A 9,865-nucleotide genomic window follows, 5' to 3' on the forward strand; every position below is an offset into this window, starting at 1 on the left:
ATCTCTTAAGATTTAATGGCTTTTGGGATATTTTAATTTTCATTATTTCAAATAATACAGCTTTTAACTATAATGGTATTATTATTTCCAATAAAAATATAAAATAAAAAAAAATCTGTTTTATTATAAAATAAAAAAATATATATATACTGAATTTCGTACATTAATAAAGGGCGCCAAAATAATGTCCCGCACGCGGGCACCGCTCAGCCTTGCGGGGGCCCTGTGAAGACGATATAATATGAACAATCTTTAAAAAGTGATTCTTTCAGTGGTATTAAGTTAAAACGGTTATAAAGGGTGTTAGAAGTTTGACTGTCTTAATTTTAACAGACGATATGGGTGCTAATCTCAACCATTTCCGAGAAAAAAATTATCAAAATCTCCAAGTTGATGTACAAAAGTTCGATTAATTAAGGAATATTGACATAACTGCAACTATAGAATACCGTAAAATACAATGTTTATCACTTTTTTTAACTTCTTTGTATTTAATTCTAAAAAATAATTAGTGTTGTAATATATATGACATGGGTAATAATCTCAGCCATTTCCGAGAAAAAAAAAATATCAAAATCTCCAAGTTGATGTACAAAAGTTCGATTAATTAAGGAATATGGATAAAAGATAAAAGATAAAATACAATATTTATCACTTTTTTAATCTTCTTTATGCTTAAATCTAAAAAATAATTACCGTTGTAATAAATTTAAAATTCGATAAAATTCATATCGAACAGTGTGACAACTGCGCGGCGGTTAACACGAGGTACTAAGGTGTCCAACAACCAACAATACGCAATTCAGTTGGTATCTGGAATTCGACAGTCGAAGACTTGCGAGAACGAATTTCTACCGCTGCCCATCAAATGAGGAAAAATCCGGATTAGGTATTTTCCAGCGAGTGCGTGAAAAATGGATTTGAAGGTGTCGTGCGTGCATTAAAAAATGGTAGTGGATCATATGTTGTAGTTTGTTTTGTACTTGGGTATTTAAAAATTACTGAATTTTGCTTTTTGGTAAGTATCTAAATTATTTTTTACCCTTTAGCGCATAGTGTAGCAGATCTGCTACAGTTATTATATTCTTAGATTTTTACCATCATTTTAGTTGTTTAGGTAGCTAGTAAGGTTTCTGTAATACGTTGGTTGTGATAACAATGCGTCATTAGATATGCAGCACATAGAGGTCACTAGTGATGCCCTCAACACACGATACAATTTGGCGTCTCATGGTTTTGTTTCCCGCGCTGTGTACTGGTGCCAAAATTGTTCATTGTTTTATAAAATAAACAAATTTTGATTAAAAAACTATAAGGTGATAATATTTTTGGGTAAGTAACTAATAGTTTCTTCATGTTATTTCATTGTATTTTGTACAATAAATAATTTCAGCGACATTTTAAAATAGCGTATCATATCTGCTACAATATGCATTAAATTTCGATTTTAGGATTTATATCAATATGGATAGAAAAAAATATACCCGCACTTATCTCACTGAACAAGAGCTCCAACAGTTGGCAGATAATTTTTATGAAAGTGATGACGACTTGGACACCCCATGCAGTGGGGAAAAGTTAATGGACATTGACGAAGTTGTAGATGTTGCCGCTAAAAAATTCTCAGAACCAAATGCTGTCGAATTTGATGTAGAAAGTATGCCTGTTATTTTTGAACACGAATTAGAATTTATTACTCCTGATAAACATAGTAATGAAGAAGCCAATGATGCAGTTGATTTGGTTACTGCAGAAAACGAACTATTGCAAGAGCAAGCAACAACTGTTGTTGTAGACAAACAGTTGTTAAAATCTTTGGATTGGAGAATGGCTAGTTTCGAACAAAATTTAGATACTACATTATTCAAAGGAGGCAAAAGCTTACCTCAGGACATAAAAAATATATCAACTCCATATGGTTATTTCAAGTAATTTCTGTTCTAATGCACTTTGACTTCCCCAGTAACGTTTCTTGTTTATTTTAGGTATCTCTTTACAGAAGAACTATTCCAGAAAATTGCAGATGAGTCAAATTTATACAGCATACAAAAAAACGTTTCTAAACCAACAAATATAACAAAAAATTGTTTAAAAAAATATCTTGGCATTTGTATTTATATGTCTCTAATCAAAATGTCTAATATTAGAAATTACTGGTCAAACCGTTATGGCTGGGAGAAGATCATAGCTGCCATGAGCGTAAATCGTTTTGAAAAAATACGCGAGGTTTTACATTTCAATGATAACAGTAAAATGACTCCCAAAGAAAATGAAAATCATGATCGTCTACATAAATTACGGCCTGTGATCGATTCTCTTCAAGAAAGGTTTCTAAAACTACCATTTGAAGAAAGACTTTCTGTTGACGAACAAATATGCGCGACAAAGGCGCGTCATTATATGAAACAGTATTTACCCCTAAAACCTCACAAATGGGGATATAAATTATTTGTACTGTCAGGGGTATCTGGGTACGCCTATAATTTTGAAATATACTCAGGTCAAGAAAATTCTGCAAAAAATCGTCTGCCAGGTGAGCCTGACTTAGGAGCAGCAGCTAATGTGGTAGCCCGTTTGTGTCGCCCCGTCCCAAGATTTTGTAATTATAAAGTTTACTTCGACAATTACTATGCCTCCATTCCTTTACTGAGTCACCTTTATGCACAAGGAATTCTCTCATTAGGACCCATCCGTAGAAACAGGTTGCCCAATAACAAATTTTCAGCAGAATCCTTCTTTAAAAAACAAGAAAGAGGGTCTTCTGAAGAATTTATAACAACTTATGAAGATGCGCCCGTTACTTCAGTTATGTGGCTTGACAATAAACCCGTAACGCTGGTGTCAACATTTTCAGGTTCTCTTCCCATGAAAGATGTCAAGAGATTTGATAAAAAACAAAAAAAGAAAATACAAATCCCATGCCCTAATTTGATTTTAGAGTACAATAAACATATGGGAGGGGTGGATCTGCTCGACAGTATATTGGGTCGGCATAAAATAACCATGAAAACCCGCAAATGGTACTGTAGACTTTTCTACCATTTAGTAGATATAACCATAGTAAATGCCTGGATCCTCTACCGTAAATCAAAAAAGGAAGAAGATCCTTTTGCAAAAACTATGTGTCTGGCGGACTTTCGGTCAGATATTGCAGAGGCTTTGTGTCATGTTGGACAAGAAGGAGTGAAGAGGGGGAGGCCTTCAACTTCTCTTGACAGATCTATAGAAAATAAGAAAAAAAAGGCATCAGCTGCTCGCCTTCCCTTAAAAGAAGTAAAACTTGATGGGATGGGACACTTACCTCAATGGAATGATAAACGTCAGCGATGCAAACTACCACAATGTGATAGTTTTTCCTTTATTTCTTGTGAAAAGTGCAATGTATCACTATGTTTAAATAAAAATAAAAACTGTTTCGCCATCTTTCATAAATAAATCTTAAAAACAAATGTGTTTGTTTAGAACCCTTTAACTGCATGTTGTAGCATATATGCAACAGTCAAAAATCGGCCTATTTTTAACAAAATCAGTTACCTAAATTTTTTTTTAATTTTTCTGTTAATCAGATACCATTTTTCATTATTAATTAATTTTTCATGAAAAATAAAAAAATCATGCATCAAAGGGTTAATACGTATGATTGTTTGGACGAGGTGAATCTTTGGGTAGGTACTTTAATTACATATTTTTCAAATTCATAATTTGATTAAAAGTTCCTGTTTTAAGAGATTCATAATTACTAAAATTCGAGCTAAAATTTAAGCACAACTCTATCTTCGTACTACAAAATAGATACATTTTATTCTATTTATTTAAAAACTGGAAAACGATTGTCTCGAAATTTACTAAATGTTTCACGATAATAGTTGTTTACATTTTTGTTATTCCATAGGACAAGTCTACCGCGTGCACACCTGGTGCGCATCAGCTCTGTAATATTAGATTAAGCCCTGTTGTCATATTGTGATGAAACTCCCCAATATTAATACTCGCTTTATTTTGAAAACTGTTAATCTTACGCCCCTGTAATATACAACTCTTTTGTTCATTTATGATTACTCTATCTCATGCTGAACTAATGGCAGTCAAACTTTTTACACCCTGTATAAAGATGAGTTCGCAAAGTTTAAATTTATTAAAAAAAATTCTAAAATATTATTGAAGAAGTTTGATACGGAAGGAATGACTTAGATACTTTCACTAAAAGCCCCAGAAATTCGACGCCAATAAATTGAATTTGAAAATTAAATTTCTACTTTGTAGAATTTGAGTCTCTTATAGTTTTCTAAGAAAGTGGGGTCCAACAAGGTAATAAACAATACTACATCGAAGAAACAGAACAAATCTATATTTATATTATAAAAATCTTTATTTATATTATAAACTAATTAAATGTCCCTCGTAACCCAAAAATGTACTTACACGCCACTACAAACCGCTGTCTTTCCAGTTCAGCACTGTCAAGTACTTAAAGAAAGGGATCTCTACAAGTCACCCCAATTCAGGACCAATAAAATAACGGCACGGAACTCAACTCTTAGTTATTGACTGAAAATATACAGTCAGACCACTCAAATAGCGACAGGAAACTCAACTTTTGATTACAGACTGAAAATCTGCAGTCATGTTCAAAGAACACTGACAGCTCTCTCTTCAACGTCTTATTTCCGCCAACTACCCGCACTGTACATATCACCAACTACCCTACTCTACGCACCTAGTCTGTGTTTCCAAAAAAAGTTATTTCTCACTTTACCTGAAAAATGATCCACCTACTCGCTTTACAAAAAAAGTTCAAAAGATTTTTGTTTTTAAATAAATGATTTTAAATAAAACTTATTCTAGAAAAGGAAGAGAAAATAAATTAATACATTTTTTCCGGATCTTACCGCTAACAAAATTTCACGCCATTGATTTCTTTTAAGACTCGTTCTAGATAGAATTATTTTACATTTTGTGGGGTATTTGGTAACGTTAATGAAAATTATAAAACTAAAGGAAAATAGAAAATACTATTAGAAAATAGTGTACTCTAGTACACGCATATTTATACGAGTGGATTTTTACCTTCAATTAGTCAAATGATTAGTCCAAGTTTCATCAATTTGAATCAAACGATTTTTCGATCGAAAAGTATCAACTTGTGTGCCCACGTTTTTATAATCTTTTTGATTTAAAATCGCACCTTAAAGTTGTGCGCATATTTAATTAACACCCTATACTTATATTATGTATATGTGCTTTTCCAGAACCGTAAATTTTTTTAACACTATAAAATATTCAGTTAATCACCCTATTTGAATATGTTGCATTATGAGTCCCAGTTAAAGTATGGAATTTTAAACATACTTGTTGGGTGTATCTAAGCAGACCTCCACGTCGGTACCTCGGTATATAAACCGTACACCCCGTGAAGAAAATATCATTCTCAGTATTCCTTCCGCACGTAACACCAACATGAGAGGAATTTTGGTAAGTTTTTTATGCGAACCTCTTCATTTTAATCCATTCGACAGTCTTAACAGAAGATGAATAAATTTACTCAAAAAAAAAAAAAAATCAAAAAGTTCCAAACAGGTTTTTTTCTTTACCACCCTACAGAAAATGTCACATACAGTAAGTATGTGACATACTTACTTTTCGCATCTTATATTAATTTGTATTTAAGGGTACATATTGATAGGACTGTCTTTTTATTGTTAAAGTTTGTACACTTGTTCAGGGGCATCCGTATATGCAAATAAAATTTAATTTTACATTTTTATCCATTTTATAAAATGCCGCAGCTACTTCAAAATTGCTGCTACTTAGTCGTCTAATAAAGCATGATTACCCTTAGGTGCTATATCCGGTTTGTCAGTTTGCTGCCAACTATAAGAATTTGCTGTTTTTGGTCAATAATGGGCAGCACTTCAAGGGTAACTTCCTAGAGTGAAAATAAACCTGTTTAATAGTCACCTTAGGTTACGGTTCTTAAGCATTCTGTTGTTGTTCAATGTACATCCCAATACGCATCTTACATTTAGTTAAATTTGTCGAATTCTATAGTCGCTGATTAAAATTGTACGGGTAGTAGATTATCCGAGATGCTATCGTCTTTCACCATTTTTATTTTCCCCATATATTGCCTTCGGTGCTGGGATTCTCGTCTCCTACACGCTGGCAAAGGGGCAAACGGAATTTTCGGACTACTCCCTCATCACGCTAATCTCAATGAACTCTTGGAAGTGTGGACATTGAGCTGGTCAGTTGTCTTCCATCGGTGGCGAGATATATTCTGGAAAATATGGGAAACGATCTAATTTATTTTGTTGTCCTGGTCCACTTTGGTACATCCACCAGACGGCACAGTTTCTTGAAGACTTTCAACTGAGCCTAGTTGCAGTAGACGTTTTTTGGCGACACTTCCTCTGGTGTCTAATATCACTATCTTTTCAGGTTTTGTCTTGCTTAGCACTGGTTTTAACTGTGAGTATCAGAAATATGGAAGGCTTCTCTAACCTTGTATAGGCCTTCTATGAGTACCCATAGTTTAGGCAGCTCCTTAGACCTTATTTCGAGGATGGTCTTTTGAATTGTAAAATTTTGTAATTTATTGATAAAATATGTATTTCCAATAAATAATATTTGATTTGTAAAGATCATTATATAAAGCTACATTAAATTTAGTGACATATTACACGTATCGATCAGGTTCCGATTTTGATTACTGAACTACAAGGTACAAGGGTCGACGTTTGATCCCATTCCTTGGTGGATCCCAAAGGTCCTATAGCGAAGCCCGCCATAAGTTTGGAAAATTGGCCTATCTGGATTTTGCCCATCTTTAGATTCTAATCGAACGGTATTGCGGTTTCCCAGTTCGAATTTCGTATTTTTCGAAGAGGTTTTTATTTTTCGAAATTCCAAACTGGGATGATTTTTCCAACTTTGCAGCACGTCGTCGGTAGCTGTTATGCCGACATTATCAATCTCTGATAGTGTCGTTTGCTGCGGCTCTGGTGTCTGTCGACGGATGGGAGCTTTGAGAATTTTGGCGGAAATTTTGGAAACATAGTTTAAAATATTTTTTTCCGCATAGCGCCTTCTGTTTCTCGTGGAGAGTACTTTGGATCTTGAGCAATGAACGTGATTTTAAAAATCCGATCCGTTACTGATAGTGTAAACTAGAGTTTTCTGTAGGATATGAACTTCGTCATTATTAAAGGTGTTTCAATTAAACTTAATAAATGATCGCTTTTGTCTTATTACTTTGTATTATTACTTTTCAGTGGTAGAGTTTAGAGAATACACCAGTTTATTTACTGTAGAAGGGTATATTTATTTCATATCACTAAAATATATAGTCCTGATATACATGAATTTAAATTTTCTACTGCTTTTATTAGTTACGAATAGTCAAATATTCCGAAGTTGTATATTATATTCTTTAGAAAGATATTTTTATGATTTGAGCCAACTTAATTGTAATTTCGGGATACTACATTCACAGAAGTATACTTTTAACGTAGCCATATTTCACAATTTGTTACATTTTTCCTAATTATTGAATAATTATTTCAATTAACTAAAATTGATGAAACACGAGGCCATCAAATAGAGATTGTTCCGTCTGGAAAATGAAATGTTGTTTGAAATTTAGAAATATTGGCACGTCTGTAGAAAACACCCTGTATAAAGTAATGAGTGATTAACAAATCTAGACTAGTTCACTGATCTCTGCGTTACATACTGTCAAATATTTTGGTTTTAACTGTTACCATCTGAAAAGTATTACTAACTTTAACAAATCAAACATTTCTTTTTGTATCTCGAATAGTAATAGGTAATGTAACAGAGGGGTTAGGTGAATGTAGACACGGACATAATGGATCATCGAGGTTTTAGGAGTTTATCTAAATCTTAGATAAAGCAGCGGCAGCTATGCCCGCACATCGAGTTGCTACTGTGGCCATGTAGATGTTAAAGCATGTGTTTAAATCCCGCAGCTGTTGCTCGTATCTCTGTCTGAGTCCGAAGTCTCGATGTTTCACTATGTTCGTATACCCTTAAATGGCAGGTATAAATGTAGGACGTATAACACGTCAACTTTTAAATGTTTTTTTACTATAAGAAATCACTAACTAGAGAATATATTACAAGTGGACACCTATGCGCGGAATTTAATAGTTTTTTCTTACAAAATAGTTAACTGAACCCAACCCAATTACTTTATTTCAAAGGTATTAAGCTAGTTAAAAAAATCTTAAAAAAATTGTCAAAGATCAGATAACGTTCTCTGATACGAAAAATCTAGGTATGAAAAAGCTATTTAACTTCATAGATAAGATTTTTTTTAGTTGACCAATCAGTATACTACCAACTCTGTTTTAGAAGGTTTTAGAAAAAAATATATTTGAGCAATTCAATAATTTCCTTACAGAGCATAAACTGGTACCTTCCCATCAATATGGGTTTCGGGAGTATCACAGCACTGAAACAGCTCTTTTAGATGTTACTGACAACATATTTAAATCGAATGATAACAATTAAAATACATGTTTAATTCTGCTCGACCTAAATAAAGCATTTGATACCTTAGACCATGATTTACTTATCCAAAAACTTAAATACTTTGGCGCTGGTAATGTACCAACCTTATTTTTCAAAAATTACTTATGTGACAGGCGTCAACAAGTAGTATGCTCTAGTCAATACTCTGATTTCAAAATTATTCGGAAATGAGTTCCCCAGGGAATCATTTTAGGTCCTCTTTTATTCTCTATTTATACTGCGGATTTGGATACCTATTTAGAGAGTTGTCAGATACATCAATATGCGGATGACACGCAAATCTATCATTCATTTGCAAGTAATGAAATTAATAATGCGGTTGATAGATTTAATGCTGATTTAAAGTCAATGTCTAACTTTTGTATTGCTCATAAACTCGTTCTCAATGAAGCAAAGACACAGTTACTTTTATTTGGTAAGCAGAGACAATCAATTAGAGTGCACCCTGATTTTCAGATATTTTTAAATGGTAAAATAATAAAACCTCAAGATAATTGTAAAAACCTGGGCGTATATCTAGACGTTAACTTAAGGTTTCAGAGTCATGTTAACTATTTGGTTAAAAAGTCTTACGGGAAATTGAGGTTACTTTATATGCATAAAGACTCTCTTTGCAAATTAAAATTATGTGAAACCTTAGTTATGTCGTCATTAAGTTATTGTGTTTCCGTCTACTGGCCTTGCCTGTTACAATCTGACAAATATTCTCTGCAGAAAGTACAAAACAATTGTTTAAGGTATTCATTTGGTTTGAAAAAATTCGACCATGTAACACCATGATATCAAGAGTCTCAATGGCTCAAATTAAGCTAACAGTATGATCTACGTTTGTCCTCCCTGATTTATAATGTCAATGAAAACAAATCTCCTGCATATTTACATGGCAAGCTTGTGAAACGTAATGTTATTCATGACCGCACCACAAGATTCCGGAATCTGTATACTGTCCCGAGGCACCGCTATGCCGAGTATTCAAAATCTTTTTCCTACAATGCCGCAAAACTGTATAATAGAATCGATATTAATATTAAAAATGCACCCACTGTATCATCTTTTCGCAAACGTCTAAAACAATTCATTTTATCACAAAGAACTACGTAGTTGTATTAGCTGATATTGTATTAGTTTTTATTTAGTTGCGTTAGTTTTTAGTTATTTTTTTGTTATACTATGTATTTCCAATTACTTATTTTTCTGGTGGTTACGTGGAAGACACCGGGTTGCCTAAATCTTTGTTATAAATATGTATTCTGCTGATAAAGACATTATTATTATTATTATTATTATTACTACTATTATTATTATTCTCTTT

This window comes from Anoplophora glabripennis, unplaced genomic scaffold, assembly GCF_000390285.2.
Source record: "Anoplophora glabripennis isolate ALB-LARVAE unplaced genomic scaffold, Agla_2.0 scaffold332, whole genome shotgun sequence".
Lineage (NCBI taxonomy): Eukaryota > Metazoa > Arthropoda > Insecta > Coleoptera > Cerambycidae > Anoplophora > Anoplophora glabripennis.